Source organism: Hippocampus zosterae, chromosome 15 (genome assembly GCF_025434085.1).
Source record: "Hippocampus zosterae strain Florida chromosome 15, ASM2543408v3, whole genome shotgun sequence".
In the NCBI taxonomy this organism is placed as follows: Eukaryota; Metazoa; Chordata; class Actinopteri; order Syngnathiformes; family Syngnathidae; genus Hippocampus; species Hippocampus zosterae.
Window position 1 is genome coordinate 4,738,758 of NC_067465.1, and position 19,272 is coordinate 4,758,029.

Consider the following 19,272-nt stretch of genomic DNA (forward strand, 5'->3'; position numbering starts at 1 on the left):
ATCAATTTATCTGACGAAACCTCAGATTTATTTTTCAATCAAACTCAATCCACGTGGTAAATACGGGGGGCCCCTTTTGTTCAAAGAGAAAAGGAAAAGAGAGACGCTCGAGGTCTTGGGGATTCGAAAATTCACTTTCATCTGGTCATCAAAACACAAACAATATGCCTGCGTCCTCTTTTCTCCAACTGACCCCCCCCTCGATATGTTGCCATGAGGGGTGTTCCGATCCGGGTTTCGTGCTGCTGGTTCTGATCACATGGATTAACTGCACGTTTCGGTTTTAGAGTGATTATTAGTCTATTAAGTAGGCGATTAATCTGTCAAATTTTTTTCTATTAATTGATTAATCACATAAACCATTCTGCTCAAATTTCCCCCCCCTCCCACTCCATTAAATAAAAACAGTCCATTCGGTCAACTTTGCGTTGTGATGATCAGCCCCTCGCAGGTGTTTGACAGCTGTCATGTACATAACGTGATGCACATTTTCAATGTTTTTGAGTGTTTTTCGCGGGGGGGGGGGGCACTCTCCCCTCACATTTGCCGATGCCTCATTGTGGTATCCGTATTTTTTTATTTCTTAAAATGTTGTTTTTTGCTCCCCAGTTTTTTTCCCCTTCTATGCTAACTGAACAGATGGTTTTGTTTTTTCCTCCTAGGATGATGGACATGTTCATGGGGAGTTAATGCTGCCGAATGGATGTATTTTTTACGAAAGAATTAATTATTTTCCACCGCTTCCAGTTTATGAATCTTTTTTTCTCCTCTTTTCTGTCCTCTTGAGTCATCTTTGATCTGTGCGGAACATGAATTTATTGCTTGATTGGGATTGTGCTGTCTGGACTATGTTTTTTTTTTTTGTGTTAATTTTACATTCTCGTAAAAGTAGAGTATCTTATTTTGAAAGCGAGGACTTGAAATGGGACATATTCTTATAAGGGTTTCAAACTCAATTTATGTGGAGACCACCGGAGAAGTTCATTCATCTTCCTAACCGCTTGATCCTCACTAGGGTCGCGGGGGGTGCTGGAGCCCATCCCAGCCGTCTCCGGGCAGTAGGCGGGGGGCACCCTGAATCGGTTGCCAGCCAATCGCAGGGCACACAGAGACGAACAACCATCCACGCTCACACTCACACCTAGGGACAATTTAGAGTGTTCAATCAGCCTGCCACGCATGTTTTTGGAATGTGGGAGGAAACCGGAGCACCCGGAGAAAACCCACGCAGGCCCGGGGAGAACATGCAAACTCCACACAGGGAGGCCGGAGCTGGAATCGAACCCGGTACCTCTGCACTGTGAAGCCCACGTGCTAACCACTGGACTACCGGGCCGCCCCCACCGGAGAAGTATTCCACAAAAAAAACAAAGGGGTTCAAGTATTTTTCTTTTTAAATAGCACAACTGTCTAATCTAATCTTCTCAATCTATGAATAACAGCTCAGGCCCAGTCACGTCTCTCATCCCTGTGCTACTTTTCATCCTCCTCAATGTGTCGAGTTAAGTACCTGACATGTGATTTCTTGAGCATTGCAACTTTCTCTGCGCATACAAGACATGCCGGCTTGTCCTTGTGCTCAACAGCAAGAAAAAAAAATTGGCTGTTCTCTTCGCCAACCTTTCTCTTCACGGCAAGTTTGGAAAATGACATGACTGGTGACAGGGTGTATATTTTTTTCCTTCCACTTTTGGTGTCAGTTCAGATTTGCATTTCCTTGAAAGCAGTCACAAGCCTGAGCTTTGGCAGTCACGTTGAGGGATTTAATTCAGAATAACAGGAGGGGCTTATGTTGGGATTTTAATTCGTTTCAATTATTCAAATCAACTTTTTTTTAAAAAATTGACATGTCCTCAGTTCCAGTGTTTTCCTCACAAAGCGCACTTAAAGGGCCCCCCCACCATCAACTTAAGACATCTGAATGCAGCTTGCAGATTGCTGTTGCCCTTGAACGTTTACCAGGGTGCAAAGGTTCCCCCTATATGCATCTCTATTCCATGATAGATATGTTTTCTTTTTGTAAACTTAACAATTACAACCTGAGGTGAGGAGAAACATTTTCCTCGCATCCTGCAGACGGCAAATATTTCAAATGGTCCAGCTTAGCGCGACATCATCAGCTCAGTATACAGCTCCCACAGAAATAAACGGTTGGGGATAAATTCCCATGAAAATGACAAAACATCACTTAGAAGTCCTAAAGAGAATCAAATGGCAGGATTAGCGTATAAAGCCACAATTTACAGCAGTGCTAGGGCGAATTGATGTTCAGACACCTTAATTGACGTGCATTCATGGGCCACTTGATTGCGGTGCATCTGCGTGGTCCAATTCATAATTTAACCAGTGGTTTATTCTTGTGGCTTCACCGTGTTGACTTGCACAAATCATACCAGGCAGGCGAAAAAAAGACACTGATAGATTTATTTTTCAATCAAAGCCAGGCAAAAGCAAGTGTCTCGCCAAACTCGAGCGGCACCATGCCAGTAAGCGCCATGAGTGACCCGGCATCGACCCAAGCGCAGCATCCCGCTTTGGTGAGCGCTCAAAGGAGACTTCCCCGCCACCGCTGACTCAGAGGACGAATTCTGCCGATTCGGCTGTGCCCACCTGTGCACCTGTTGCATTTCGAAACAAATGTAGTCTCATCTTAATCACCATGTTGTTTGCTTATTCGAACCTTGCTTCCCTGAGAAGAGAATCAACCATTTGTGTGTGTGTGTGTGCGTGCGCGCGTGTCTTTCTAAATAACATGAGAATACTTTGACAGATTTTCATGGAATTCGACAGGTTGGGTTTGGGTCTTGGATTTAATTTTGCATCCCAACCTGCAAAATAGACAGAATGACAGCGAAAGGAAAACATTTCCAACCGTGGATTCATTAAGCAGCTCCTGTCAGACACACTGAAGCTGCTGTCACATTCATCCCCAGACCAACATTTCCATGATTTCTCGACATTGTCTGTTTTGATGTTGTGCATACCGGTGGAGAGGAACCCAACCTGCGGAGGGATCAAGTTGGCCCTTCCACGTCATTCTATATCCTGGCCTTCAAGCTGTCTCGTCCCCGACTTGGCTCGCTCATCTGTGCCAAGGAGAGATCCCCGACTGGATTGTAGGAACACCCGCTCGCATCCATTTCCAAATGAGTGCGGGCACGTTTGGAAATGGATGAGTTTCAAATAAAACTCTTGTGTTGTGTCTTTTGTGTCTTTAGTAAGGCCTTTTTGGATGAAAAAAACGACCATGTATAGTAAGGCATTTTTGGACGACATTTTTAGCCGAAAAAAACGACCATGTATAGTAAGGCATTTTTGGACGAAATTTTTAGCCGAAAAAAAACGACCATGTATAGTAAGGCATTTTTAGAGGAAAAAAAAGCCCATCTATAGTAAGGCATTTTTGGACGAAATTTTTAGACGAAAAAAACCGACCATGTATAGTAAGGCATTTTTAGAGGAAAAAAAAGCCCATCTATAGTAAGGCATTTTTGGACAAAATTTTTAGCCGGAAAAAACGACCATGTATAGTAAGGCATTTTTGGACGAAATTTTCAGCCGAAAAAAATTACCTTGTATAGTAAGGCCTTTTTGGAAGAAAAAACGACCATGTATAGTAAGGCATTTTTTGATGAAATTTTTAGCCAAAAAAAACGACCATGTATAGTAAGGCATTTTTGGACGAAATTTTTAGACGAAAAAAACCGACCATGTATAGTAAGGCATTTTTAGCGGAAAAAAAAGCCCATCTATAGTAAGGCATTTTTGGACGAAATTTTTAGCCGGAAAAAACGACCATGTATAGTAAGGCATTTTTGGACGAAATTTTCAGCCGAAAAAAATTACCTTGTATAGTAAGGCCTTTTTGGAAGAAAAAACGACCATGTATAGTAAGGCATTTTTGGATGAAATTTTTAGCCAAAAAAAACGACCATGTATAGTAAGGCATTTTTGGATGAAATTTTTAGCCAAAAAAAAAGCCCATCTATAGTAAGGCATTTTTGGACGAAATTTTTAGACGAAAAAAACCGACCATGTATAGTAAGGCATTTTTAGCGGAAAAAAAGCCCATCTATAGTAAGGCATTTTTGGACGAAATTTCTAGCCGGAAAAAACTACCATGTATAGTAAGGCATTTTTGGACGAAATTTTCAGCCGAAAAAAATTACCTTGTATAGTAAGGCCTTTTTGGAAGAAAAAACGACCATGTATAGTAAGGCATTTTTGGATGAAATTTTTAGCCAAAAAAAACGACCATGTATAGTAAGGCATTTTTGGATGAAATTTTTAGCCAAAAAAAAAGCCCATCTATAGTAAGGCATTTTTGGACGAAATTTTTAGACGAAAAAAACCGACCATGTATAGTAAGGCATTTTTAGCGGAAAAAAAGCCCATCTATAGTAAGGCATTTTTGGACGACATTTTTAGCCGGAAAAAACGACCATGTATAGTAAGGCATTTTTGGACGAAATTTTCAGCCGAAAAAAATTACCTTGTATAGTAAGGCCTTTTTGGAAGAAAAAACGACCATGTATAGTAAGGCATTTTTGGATGAAATTTTTAGCCAAAAAAAACGACCATGTATAGTAAGGCATTTTTGACGAAATTTTTAGCCGAAAAAAACGACCATGTATAGTAAGGCCTTTTTGGATGAAAAAACGACCATGTATAGTAAGGCATTTTTGGACGAAATTTTTAGCCGAAAAAAACGACCATGTATAGTAAGGCATTTTTGGACGAAATTTTTAGCCGAAAAAAACGACCATGTATAGTAAGGCCTTTTTGGATGAAAAAACGACCATGTATAGTAAGGCCTTTTTGGACGAAATTTTTAGCCAAAAAAAACGACCATGTATAGTAAGTCATTTTTGACAACATTTTTAGCCGAAAAAAATGACTATGTATAGTAAGGCATTTTTGGACGAAATTTTCAGCCGAAAAAAAATGACCATGTATAGTAAGGCATTTTTGGACAAAATTTCATTTCCAATGGCCGCTGTCCTTCAAAGGGATAAAGATGCGTTTCATGTCTCGAGCCAAATCTGTTGTTTCACCTGGAATTGTAGGGAGAGGGAAAAAAAGTATGAGTGCACGACATAATTTCCGTTTGTTTTTTTTATTGACCCCAAAGTATCATGGAATGAATGTGCCGTCAGTCATGACAAGAGTCCTTGGCTGCAAAAGGAAGCCAAAGCCAATCAAAACTGTCATTGCGACAAATGCAGCGAGAGGCTAAATTGCGAGTCTGAGAAAACAAGCGTCATAAAAGCGTACTCACATAAGCTTAATGATGCGTTTTGGACGGCGGCCTCTGCCAAAGTGCCCTCGATGTGGTGAGAATGCTGTCAATTCGTTTGGCCCCTAAGCGCTCACCGGCACGCTTTCCCTGAATCATTTCACACATTCGGGAATCACGTGGCCCTTGCCTATAGACTTTGGAGTGCCCACTCAAGTGTTTCCCTCAATGCGAACAATTTGGAAATGCTCGTTCTATATTCCGACACGCTTTGTCGAGCTCCCGCTGAACTTTTATTGCAGGAAACGGAGACTCGTTTAGGTTGGCAGTTCGGCTGACGTCGAGCGGCACCGATAGAAACACGTCCGAGATACGTCCTTCCGTCCGTACGCAGCAATGATTTGGATACTGTGGTGAAGAGTTGGACCAGCAATTGGTCTTTCATGGAGCCAGGCCAACGCGAGCGCTTATACACCGGCTCAGTCAAATCCTATCCAGTGTGTGTGTGATTCAAACAGCTGTTAGTGGCGATTACAAATCTCCAGGTGACGGTCATACACACACACACACGAGAGTCACGAGGATCGACACATCTCATAGTATAATGTGATGAGCTGTTATTGTTTTTTTTTAAATTATGAACATAACGCTGTTTTCTTTTTGCATACAGTAGATGTGAATGATCGTCCTGTTTCCGGTAGACGTGGATAATCTTATGGGACCTAATACAGGGACTAAAAATGTTAATCACCCTTTTGCTGTTTGAGAGGTAATCATTGCATTTACACGTTTTTTATTTTACTTTGGTCGACATAAAAATATGTTAAATAAGTATCATCATCGCTCATCGTAAGACATGACTTCTCATTTTAACTGAAGATGATCAACACGAAAGGCGGGTGTACCTAATGTTTGGTCACTGTATTCTGTAATCGCGCTTGAACAGTTGTGTTTGCGAAGCACATCCGATGAGATCCCACTAACCGTCCGTACACTGCTGATGCATTGCGATTAAGGCAGGCATGTCCAAAGTCCGGCCCGCGGGCCAGATCCGGCCCGCGGTCGAATTTCATCCGGCCCTCGGCCCCCGTCATAAAATCAGTGCCGTCTGGCCCGCAGGTTGGGCGTAATGGAACACGTGTTGCATTGACTGAGGTCTCGTAGACTGGTGAGTGATGTTTCATAGAGTACTGCTTCCCTCTAGTGGCTAAATGAGTAATAGCATTCACTAAATGAGTACAGGTAATAGCATTTAGACACTAGAGGGCATCACTCACGAGTTAACAAGACATCACTCCGTGTTTATATTGACTGATATGTCATATTTCAAATTCCTGTTTCAAATGAACCAAAAGAAATTCTTAAGATTGTTGAAATTAAAATAAAAATGGAAATGTGAAACAGACTGGCTTACTAAAATTTGTTGAACAATATTGTTGTTCAATGTAAAGAATGTCAGCCACGGTCGGCCCCCCCGACATTTTACCACATAAAATCTGGCCCCCTTGGCAAAAAGTTTGGACACCCCTGGATTAAGGGTTTAGGTTATCAAAAGCACAGATTTGTCCATGCTGGTCCGAATCTCAGGACGGACCCAAAAGCACGAATGAGCAAAACCAAAGAGGTCAACCAACGTCATTATTCATTCATTCATTCATCTTCCTAACCGCTTGATCCTCACTAGAGTCGCGGGGGGTACAGGAGCCCAGCTGTTGATCCCAGCTGTCTCCAGGCAGTAGGCGGGGGACACCCTGAATCGGTTGCCAGCCAATCGCAGGGCACACAGAGACGAACAACCATTCGCACTCACACTCACAACTAGGGACAATTTAGAGTGTTCAATCAGCCTGCCACGCATATTTTTGGAATGTGGGAGGAAACCGGAGCACCCGGAGAAAACCCACGCAGGCCCGGGGAGAACATGCAAACTCCACACAGGGAGGCCGGAGCTGGAATCGAACCCGGTACCTCTGCACTGTGAAGCCCACGTGCTAACCACTCGACTACCGGGCCGCCCCCCAACGTCATTATTTGACAGAAAATGTTCCAAAGAGAATCTTTCGCTGGCGACACTCGAAATTGTGCCCGGCGCGCGTGGAGAAAACCGCGACGACGCGGGGCAACTGAGCTGGGCGTGGAACTTCGGACGTCTTGACTTGTGAGCCGCCGCGCCGCCGGCAGGTCAGAGTGAAATTCTCCTGCGGGTCATATTGTCTGTCTGCATTCGCGGCCAAATTCTTTGGAGTCGGAAAGATCTCAGGGTGTGTATTACGAACACCTCAGCGTGTGTAGAATAAACGGTTTATTCTACAAGCCGCCTTTTGAATCGGTGAAATTGATTAAAATGCAAATGTCATTTTTTATGTCTGACTGACTTTTAACTGAGGATGAAGGTGATGGAAAAGGTAACTCATTAAAAAAAAAAAAAGCTTCCCTGGGAATGACGTCTCACGGGGCTCGAGTCCTTGTTGGGCCTTTTGCATCTTGCTTCATGAAAGCCTTTCATTTCACCCATGAAAGATCAGCTGTTTGATGGCTTGCTTATTTTCAACATAGACGGCAGGCAAAATTAGCGCGGGCGGCTAACCTTTCCCCATCAAAGGGGGCGTCGCAAGCACCTTTTGACAACAATCTCGGAAGTAATGAGCTGACGCATCAGAGCAGACCGAACTCTGCTCGCGCTAAAGGCACACATGGCTTGAATATCGAACCAAGAAGTCGCAACAGGCTGGACATCCGCGACTGTGCACGGCCGCAACTAAGACAATGACACCTTCATTCGTTTCCTGCCTGTGAAAATATCGTGCGACTGCACTTAGTGAGTACATTCAAATGGTTGTGAACGGAAAACAATATATTCAAATATACGTCGAGAGGAGCCAGATGAGGTGGATCGGGCATCTCATGAGCATGCCTCCTGGACGCCTCGCTGCTGAGGTGTTCCGGGCACGCACCCCCCATCTTTTTTTTTCTCATAAAGATGACTACTGCACGGATTTCACTTCTCACAGCTGCTGTTTAGAGTTTCTACTATTCGCTGATGATGCGCAGTACACGTTTTGGATGCTTGGTAGTAGAATCAGCTGGCATTTATACTTATCTCATGGAACAGAGACACATTTGCGCTGCCATCGGGTTAAAAATATACATATAAAAATATAAAATATAAATATATAAAAATATAAAAAATATATATAGATATTGGGGCGGCCCGGTGGTGCAGTGGCTAGCACGTCGGCTTCACATTGCAGAGGTAGCGGGTTCGATTCCAGCTCCGGCCTCCCTGTGTGGAGTTTGCATGTTCTCCCCGGGCCTGCGTGGGTTTTCTCCGGGTGCTCCGGTTTCCTCCCACATTCCAAAGACATGCGTGGCAGGCTGATTGAACACTCTAAATTGTCCCTAGGTGTGAGTGTGAGTGCGAATGGTTGTTCGTTTCTGTGTGCCCTGTGATTGGCTGGCAACCGATTCAGGGTGTCCCCCGCCTACTGCCCGGAGACGGCTGGGATGGGCTCCAGCACCCCCCGCGACCCTAGTGAGGATCAAGCGGTACGGAAGATGAATGAATGAATGAATATATAGATATTTTTGGGAGGAAATTAGGTAAAATTCAAGTCAAAATGATCACTCACGGTTAAAAATAATAATAATATAAAATATAAAATATTAAAAAATATTTAAAAATATATATATATTTTTTTAACCATGAGTGATCATTTTGACTTGAATTTCACCTAATTTCCTCCCAGGCCCCATCCTGGCAAGCAGCCGCCAGGAGCCGGTCAAGGGCCCGATGCAGGGGATCCCTCCCGTATTGTGAGTTCAACGTCTACACCAGCGCTATTGTTTTGAAGATTGATCTGGGCCAATGTCAACTGTCTTTCGGGGCCCCCTTCAACTCGGGGCTCTTGGCAAGTGCCTCACTTGCCCGCCCGCCCTTGTGTGCCACTGCGCTTACTTTCACAGCGCCTCCAAAAGGCGCGTTTTCATCCCGTCGTCGTCTGACCCACATCTCAGCAATGTTTTTAACCACCCAACCTTTAAATTGGTGACATTCCTGGACTGGCCCTTACGAACGCCGATCGCTCCGATGGGAAACTTGAAAATGTCACCACAGCGATGGGGCAACTTCAAGGATTGCGCACGTTATGACGGCGTTCCAAGTCCCACTTTCACAGCAGTATACGCACGAGTAATAACCACTCTCCTGCAAATTTCGTCGAGTCATAGTCGCAGTCATTTCTGTGAAAGTCTAGTGGGTAATAATGGCCGAGAAATTAAGCAATCCATCTTTCAAAAGCAAAGCGCACGGCTTCACAAGCGCTGTTCACATTCGCGTGCGCCTGCATGTCAAGCTCGCGCGGGGCGGTGCGCCCGTGGCTACAATTGCAATCGTGGGGCACATTATGAAGCCGTGCATATGCCAAACCACACAGGGCGATCTGGCGCGTTAGTCCTTGTGACAAAGATTGTGCTGAGGAGGCAATTGGGTCTGCGGGGGAAGACAGAAAAATACCACAAGCCAGCATGGAGCATGTGGGGGGGGGGGGGGGGGGGCAGATGGAAGATCTTCTCTTAGTGGATGTATTCCCTTGAGTGGCAAGAGTTTTTACTCTGCAAATAGTGCTCCCTTCATTCCGCGTCAAATCAGAGACAAATGGCGTCAAATATGACATGATGACATCAGCGATACGATTCCAGGACACAATGGACGTTGGGACCTCATTGACTCCATGCAAAAACTCCACACAGGAAGCTCAGAGCCGGAATCGAACCCGGCACCTCTGCACCGTGAGGCCGACGTGCTAACCCGTCGCCCACCGTGCCGCCGTGGTGATTTTCTAAAACGCACACGCGCTGGCCTCACACAAACACTTAAGCGGGCCATTTGAGTTTTTTTTTCCCCGACTCTTAGCCAGCTCCACGCTGACGCCATGATGAATGACTCTTGCTGTGCTTGTTGATGCGTGCGTGTGTGTGCGTGCTCGCGTGCCTGCAAGGCTGAAATCACAGGGGTTGTCACCCCCCCAGAAAAAAAAACAAGCAAAAAAAAAAAAAATACCTACTCTCCCATGACGCTGCCTGAGGATAATTAAATGTAGTTTTTCAGCACAGCCGAGCTATCATTTATTGACTTGTTTTTCGCCAACGCGACAAGACGAGTTAAAATAAAAGGTTTGATCCGGACTGTGCGGGGGGGCCTCATTTTCAGGGCCGTGCTTCGCATTAATGGAATATGAGAATGACAAGTTGTAATTGACTTTAACATGGCCCGGTTTATTTGTGACATCATTTCTAAGCGTTGACGAGTGAGTTATTCAGCTTGGCAAATGTTTTGATACGATCATTTCCGGTATATGGCGCACTGTTGATTTACATCGCAATTCTCCATTGTGTGAGGAAAAATCGGGGTTGGCATGCTGCAATAACGACATTCCGGGCTGAGGGCGTTTACGTAATTCCCCGGTGATGCCGCTGCAGTGGGAATCAATCAGGGAGAGTTCTTTAGGGCTGCATCGGTGTTGGAGAGTGACCATGATGTGTTTAATGCACGGCTCCCAAGGCAAACCATTAGCGTGCCTGCTGTTCCTCACCGCTCCCACCCCGGGGACACCTGTGACCAATTAAAGGAAATCGGAAACGCGTAGCTCGCAAGGAGTAGCGGAATACGGGAGTTCCACCGCACGTCTATTCTGCATGCGGGAAAGAAGGGCGTATTTTTGTCGTATGTTCGCACTCGGGATCTTTTTGCCGCTTTGGCGCCAGCTGTTCGGGGAAAGGCAGGCAATTGTAGCAGGAGGGCGAGGTGGAAAAAACATGAAATGGGACGTCAACCTATCGGCTCCTTACACTCTTATTTATAAATAGCCTTTCTGTATGCGGTTTTTTTCACAGCTCATGTTCCTGTCATTCACCCTGTGACGGTGAGTAATGAGCTCCACTTACCTCTGCATATCATTTGCCGGTCAGAGCCTCCTTGCGCTTACAAAACGAAAAATCTGGCCAAATAGGGGTGGTGAAACCCAGGGGCAGAGCAAGAGACCTGTCAGCGGGGTGGCCCGGGTGAGACCAAAGGTCATTTGGCGGGTGGCGCAGAACAATCTGTAAAATAAGGCGATACATTGGGAAACTACCGGTATATGTCAAAACTTGACATTTAATCCAATGTTAATGGTTTGCCCAGAGGCGCATGCACACACACACACACACACACACACATACAAACAGCCACGCTCCTACACACACATTAACATTCAAGTAAAACAATAAAGCTGCTCTTGGTCATGTGACATCTCATTTTGTCCCCTCAAATGGCTTTATATTGATTTTCTAATTTGATGTTTGTTGTTGAGCTTCATGTTCACGAGAGAGAGAGAGAGCGGAGTATGATTATGTAAGCATGTTGTGGCTGAATGAAAAGTAAAGCAAGGAGAGGACCTAAAAGTGATCCAGAGATGGTTGGTGGAGGTTATAAGGGAGTGTTGAAGGAGAAGGAGAGTCTGCTGACAGGAGCTTGGGACACAAGCTTCTGGCGAAATGACAATGAGGTCGAGGAATGACCTCATGGATGACACAAGAAGCAAGGCACGGAAAAAAAAAAAAACTCCAAGTGGCAAACGTTTGCACAATAATGGCCGAAATACCACTCAATCATCCGGCGCCCGCGTTTTATAGTGACCGGGAGAAATGCCTGCATTACTGCTTGCCCGCCTCTAGGGGCACTACATCAAGTTTTGGATTGCGAGTAATTGACAAAAAAAAAACTCTGGAAATCAGTCTTGAAATATGAAGGGGGCAACAAGAAGATAAATTATTTTACCAAAATAATAATGTGACATCAGCGTGAAATTTGTAGCGGTGAACCGAAGAACGTCTTTAAAGGAGTCCTGCCAATAACACAATTGGCAGGATACATTTCACACTGTCTGTTGACTTAACGCACTGTGAGTCCGGAACAAAATCTTCCGCCGTTCTTCGTTTCGCAGCGGTTCACTGTCGGTTGCGATGAGCGATACAGAACCCTAAGGCGCATTCTAATTGAGGTGACCAGGTCATGAAGAAAGATGATTCCCACTGCCGCAAAAGAAATGAGTTCGATGAGGTTCAATCGCCATTAGACGTCGACCATCTGATTTCATCGATCCAAAAAGTCTTTCGTCTCAGCCGGCAGAATATGAATGCGGATTCGCCGGATGTTACGCAAGCGACAACAAAGATCAGAAGGTTTTAAAGCACACTTTAAAATGAAACCTCATCATTTATAAACGATAAATGTATACAAGTCTCACTTGCATACAAATGCGTTTTAATCGAGAGAAGTCGTGTCACTTGTCAGGTTCTTCAAAGCTAGCATAACACACGACTGCGCCGGCGCGCGCCTCAATGCACTTCACCTGCTGTATTTGTTGCCGCATTTCAGCGGCCATACGAGGCAGCCTATAATTTCCATGAAAATGCGAGAGAGGGCGAGATAGAGAGAGAGATGAAGTGACAGAAACGAGGCTCTCATACAAAACGTCGGGTTTTTATGCCGTCTTATCCAATCCATGCAACCAAGGTGATATGTCTCGTCTTTGTCTCCTGAGTCGAGCATTATGGTCTATTACCGTCTTATGATCCTGTTCCTGTGCCGAAGAGCGAAATTGTGTATGCAAGAATGTACCTCAGGGTATGGGGTGGGGGGGCGAAATAATTTATTGTCTTTCATCGCATTTCTTTCTTTCCTCACTTGCTCTCCTGCAAAAGCTCTTTTCGAAGCACTTTCTTTGGCTATGGCCGAAACGGGCTTTCGGCCACGATGACATGACCGCAAATTAAGCGTCATTCGCTTTGTGTGCAGCTCGGACGTGCGGCTAACACTCCCCATCTCTTACTTTCTATGTTCCCTGTCGTCGTAGCGATTGGAGAGTAAACAAAAGCAAAATCTATAGACAAATATGCAGCGCCGTGAGGATATAATGAAGGCAGAAGGGATCGAATAATCCCTGACCTCTGCACGGGAATAATAACACTTGTTTGGTCAACGTGTTGACTGGCATTGAAGCCGACGTGATCCCTTCGACACTTTTTGTTCCTTGCAGACAGCTCACTGGCAGCTCATTAAAACCCGAGGTCGGACAGGAGCCGTGAAAGCGGGAAATTATTCTTTCTTTTGTGTGCCGCGTTGTTGCGCAGGGACCGACACGGCCTTGGAAAAATAATAAGAATTTTAAAAATATATATTTAAAGTCAGGGATGGCTGTAATGCTGCTCCCGTGAGCCCCGCTCATATCGTTTCCTCTTGCGGCCGTCTTATTGATCCGCTTTCACCTGTATGCAAAATCACAATTTCCCTTTGGACAAGAGAACGTGCGAATAATGACCATGTTTTGATCCAGGCTATCACTTGGAAACGTCACCATTTTTATTTATTTTTTCTTCCCGAGTGTTCATCTCACGGTGCATCTGCGAGCCACTTGAATATTTTTTTCCAGACTTGAAATGAACTTCCTGTGTGTAAGGTTCGTTGCATGGATTTGAATGATCATCGCATTCGGCGACATGAAAGAGGAAGTCATATCAAAGTCGGCACAATTGAAGTGATCTCATGTGACGTGGTGTGGATAGTTGCCATGCGCGAATGATGATAACCTACGTCGGGGATTTTTTTTCTTCCGTTCATCTGGTCGAGAGCAGGCGGCCCGGTAGTCCAGTGGTTAGCACGTTGGCTTCACAGTGCAGAGGTACCGGGTTCGATTCCAGCTCCGGCCTCCCTGTGTGGAGTTTTCATATTCTCCCCGGGCCTGCGTGGGTTTTCTCCGGGTGCTCCGGTTTCCTCCCACATTCCAAAAACATGCATGGCAGGCTGTTTGGACGCTCTAAATTTACCCTAGGTGTGAGTGTGAGTGCGAATGGTTGTTCGTTTCTGTGTGCCCTGTGATTGGCTGGCAACTGATTCAGGGTGTCCCCCGCCTACTGTCCGGAGATGGCTGGGATAGGCTCCAGCACCCCCCGCGACCCTAGTGAGGATCAAGCGGTTCGGGAGATGAATGAATGAATGAATGAATGGTCGAGAGCAACTTGTCTTGCTGTCCCGCCGTGGTGACGCCTGTCCCGGAAAGAGTTAACTACTGGACTTTATGCGACGCAAACGAAGTGGATTTAAATAAAAAGAATATATCTGCTGAAACACAAACCAGAGCCTTGAGTGTTTTTTCCTTAATTAAGTCAATTACTCACGTCCCGTGTGATGAATCGATGATTCTCGATGAGTGCTGCTCTCACAATAACTTGGTGCCGTGCCGCGCAGATGCCCGGCAGTGCTGCACTTTGACAAGTCATCTATAATCCAAGACCAACTCGTGTTCCTGAGCGGGGTCAAGGCCGCCGACCTCTGGCAGGTCAGCAGAGACCCTATTGACTCAGGATTTTGTTTGTGGTGGCTGGACTCTGTGTTGGGGGGAGAGAGAGAGAGAGAGAATGTATTGAGTTAAAGCAATTTGACAAAATAAGCTATCATGGATACTCTCTTCCAAACCGCTTGATCCTCACCAGGGTCGCGGGGGTGCTGGAGCCTATCCCAGCCATCTTGGGGCAGTAGGCGGGGGATACCCTGAATCAGTTGCCAGCCAATCGCAGGGCACACAGAAACCATTTGCACTCACACTCACACCTAGGGACAATTTAGAGTGTTCAATCAGCCTGCCACGCATGTTTTTGGAATGTGGGAGGAAACCGGAGCACCCGGAGAAAACCCACGCCAGCCCAGGGAGAACATGCAAACTCCATACAGGGAGGCCGGAGCTGGAATCGAACCCGGTACCTCTGCACTGTGAAGCCCACGTGCTAACCACTGGACTACCGGGCCGCCCTATCATGGATACTTTTTTTTTTTGATTAAATGGTTAATTTCAGCAGCGTATGCATGAGGATGCATTAAAAAAAAATAAAAATCGGTGCCTTAAAATGACTTGAGACTTGTTTTAGAGCCATCCATGCAATGCGGCCAAGAGAAAACTCCACAAGTCGCCGCTGCCTTAAGGTTAGCCCGTTTTCTTTTTTTGGTTTGTTTTTGTCCTTATTCCTGTGACCTTTGGTGTCTTTCTAGTGACCTCCTCATGTTCTTTTCCCATCCGCGTAAGCCGCGTGTGTAATCCGAATCTTTGCTTGCATTGTCTTTCTTTCATTTAATTTTGAGTTCTTTCAGATCAGATTTGGTTTTTCGTGAGCGCATCAGTCCCAGCGGCACAAAATTCCAACAGTCGCGACCTGGCCCAAGAGGTGCCACGTTTGCCAACGAGACACAGTAATCATCGGAACGATTACACAAACAACATTTGGATTTTTGTCGCCCGGCAGCCGTTCGATCCATTTCGCCGCCGGCGCTTGTGTGTCTTTCCCTTTTGTCTCACAGCATTGTGATGTAAAACCGTGATGTCTTTGTTTCACACCCCAAACGGTGTCCTTGTTGAGTTTTGGGCTTCGGCCTCCTCACACGGAGCGCAATACTATCGTACAAACCAAAGTCCTTTGAGCTCTGGGGGCCCACATGGAGAAAAATCTATTCCCAAGTGGGGCCTCAATTCTTTTCTGCCCCACACCCCATCAAGTCTCAACGACTGTTTTCAAAAAGTCCCAGTGGAACTCTCTCCAAGGTGTTACTCCGGATCCCTCTGATTTATTCATCTGGAGAAGAGCATACGTTCCCTCACTGTATAGACGACGACCTTGCGCGAGGGCTTGAGACGGACTCAGACTAACAATAAGATTTCTCAACCGGAGACCTTTGAGCAAGCAAACAATTGGATCAATCAAAACACCGACTGGCGACTCCCTCTCGAAAAACAAAATCCCGTTTCCGACTCCCGCGTAATTGAGCGGAAGAATATCCCAATGCATTCCAGCCACCTGTTTATCGGATGTTTTTTTTCCCCTCTTCCCCAGCGCCGCGTGTCCGTTCTTCTTGGCCATCTGCCTACGTCTCCTCGTATCCCCGAGGATGTGATTAGAAGTGGCTTTTTCTCCCGGTGGGAAATCACTTGTGTTCCTTGCTAGCACGTCCACGGTGACAGATTTGGCCCCCGAGACATCCCGGCTACCAAATGACACTGCGGAGCCCACTGAGGTCTCGGCAAGGGAATGGGTGCGATGAACATAAAAAAGAGGAAAGAAAGATGGATGAGGACGGCGGGCGAGCCAGAGGCCTGATGTGCGGCGCCGAGACAGAACGGGAGAGAAATGGGATGGCGACAGAAGACGGTGAAGGAAATGAAGTTCGGGAAAGAGGATGATCAATGAACAATTTTACAACTCTGCCGGTCAGTCGCACTTGTGGCCTGTGGTTTACGATTATCATACTGGTGATAAATTTGAGTCCAATGCCCCCTCCTCCCCCGCCAAAATAAAATCTGACCCGCAGCTCACCAATGGACAGACATACAATTCCATGCAAAAGCAACGAAAAATGTACCCCTGCTATCATGGGATTGCTCCAAAAAATACAGTCAACCAAAATATTTCGAGGGTTTTCCGTCAACGTGTGTCCTTAAAATTGTCACGTTGTGCCCGAAGCGATAGAATGATCGCTCCGTGCACAACAAAATAAGGAAAAGGATCCCCGAAATAGCAGACACAGAAAGATGTTTGTCAAAGAACAAAAGGAGTCTTTAATATGAACACAAAATAACCCGACAGGGAGAATAACAAAAAGCGCTGGTCAAAATAGGGACCAGGGATTAAATAAAAGGACAACAGAAAACGCTAGCGGAAAAAGATAGCAAGGAGGGTCAGATTAGACAATGAAGATAAATTTCATTCGCAAGAGGAACAACGACGCGTAATAACGTAATAATAAGTAATAATAAGAGGCAACGAATCAAATGCAAGTAGAAATAGGGTGAGAGAAATTTTGGCACGGCGTGGAATTCTCCGGCAGTAAGTCAACTGCCAGAGCGCACAAATAAAGCCAGTGTAATTAGTCCTTAATGGGTGACAGGTGTGTAGGATGACAACATGGCCTGCCCCCTGCTGGCAAACACGGGACGTGACAAAAATAAAGGGGGCCCGATTTTCCGCCTGAAGGAGGATGCGGACCATCGCCGCCAACCAAAGTCACGTGACGCTCAAGAGCAGGGGTGTCCAAACTTTTTGCCAAGGGGGCCAGATTTTATGTGGTAAAATGTCGGGGGGCCGACCTTGGCTGACATTCTTTACATTGAACAACAATATTGTTCAACAAATTTTAGTAAGGCAGTCTGTTTCACATTTCCATTTTTATTTGAATTTCAACAATCTTAAGAATTTCTTTTGGTTCATTACAAACAGGTATATCACATGCAACTGCTTATTCACTTGACTTTTTCTTAAACGGAAGTCTCCTGAGTGCAAATTGATTGATTTGAAACATAAAATGTATCACCATGACTTTTCAATAGTCACAAAACCTTTGACTCGAACAACAGGGAAATGAACAACAATATACATATCCACAACTGCAAGGATCATTTGAAATATGACATATCAGTCAATATAAACACGGAGTTTTGCCCTCTAGTGTCTAAATGCTATTACTCATTTAGTGAATGCTATTACTCATTTATCCACTAGAGGGAAGCAGTACTCTATGAAACATCACTCACCAGTCTACGAGACCTCAGTCAATGCAACACTTGTTCCATTGCGCCCAACCTGCGGGCCAGACGGCACTGATTTTATGACGGGGGCCGAGGGCCGGATGAAATTCGACCGCGGGCCGGATTTGGCCCGCGGGCCGGACTTTGGACATGCCTGCTCAAGAGGATTTATTTGAATCTGAATGAGAAATCGGTGGCTGGGTATCCAGTGTTGATTCATGAAAAAGGATTTTGTTGATGGGCTTCAACAACAACAACAAACAACATGGCTGATTTCGACTGTGTCGTCTTATCACCGGACTGCTCAATTCAAGCGCCTGGTCAGATTGGCGCCTCCCTTGACAAATCCCTTCATTTCTCCTCTGCCAAATACGCGAGCAGGCCGCCCTCCGTTATTTCACGCTCTCCGATAACTGTCACGTTTATGGAGTGACAAAGAAGCCCCCTGAGGGAAAATGATGAATAACCGACACCATACGGACACACGATTTCTGCTTCCTCAGCTTGTCACGCCGAAAAAGTGCCGTTGATGCGGATGTCTGCAGGCGCTTTGATTCGTTCACACACTTGGCGACCCCATTCAGATTGTCCGTGGCAGCCCCCCCCCAAGCCTTCGAGATGATTAATGCGGACAAAAACACGGGCATCATAAAATCATTGTACTCGCATCTTCTCGCTAATTTGCCGTTTGGCTCTCAATAGCGAGATTGTTTAATGTTAAAATTTGGGGAGATTCGCAACGGTCTTTTACCCCCTCCTGGGTTATTTTCTCCCACATAACAATGGACAGTGTCCACATGAGAAAGCCCGACTGTTCAACGTTGCGGCAGCGAGCGGGGGTGATAAATCGCTTTTGCGCCCATTCATATTTGCACATGTTGTCGTTTCGCTTTGGTAAATCTTGCCGGCTTCCGAGCTTTTCTTCTTTAGATTGCTTCTTGACTCGGCATTATTTGCAACACTTGCGTTTTATCAGCACGGCCACACTGCTGCACACTTAATACCGCCAACGAGGGGAATTTGTTCTATTTATTCATTTTTATGAACTGTAAATTGAACAAATTAAAAAGAAATACATTGCAAAGTGAACTTTCCCCAACACTGACTGGACTACGCCATCGTTTGGAACAAAATTATTTTCAAGAGGCGGCCCGGTAGGCCAGTGGTTAGCACGACGGCTTCACAGTGCAGAGGTACCGGGTTCGATTCCGGCTCCGGCCTCCCTGTGTGGAGTTTGCATGTTCTCCCCGGGCCTGCGTGGGTTTTCTCCGGGTGCCCCGGTTTCCTCCCACATTCCAAAAACATGCGTGGCAGGCTGATTGAACACTCTAAATTGTCCCTAGGTGTGAGTGTGAGTGCGAATGGTTGTTCGTTTCTGTGTGCCCTGCGATTGGCTGGCAACCGATTCAGGGTGTCCCCCGCCTACTG

The 19,272-nt window shown here is 45.7% G+C and overlaps 1 long non-coding RNA gene across 1 annotated transcript in view; it reads right to left on the bottom strand.

Annotated features, from left to right (window-relative positions):
- Positions 1 to 14,285: 14,285 nt before the first annotated feature.
- LOC127615832 (uncharacterized) overlaps positions 14,286 to 19,272 on the bottom strand; it is a 44,765-nt gene continuing 39,778 nt past the window's right edge. The window contains exon 3 of the long non-coding RNA XR_007966967.1: positions 14,286 to 14,662. This is a non-coding gene — a long non-coding RNA (uncharacterized LOC127615832). The remainder of the gene's footprint in view (positions 14,663 to 19,272) is intronic.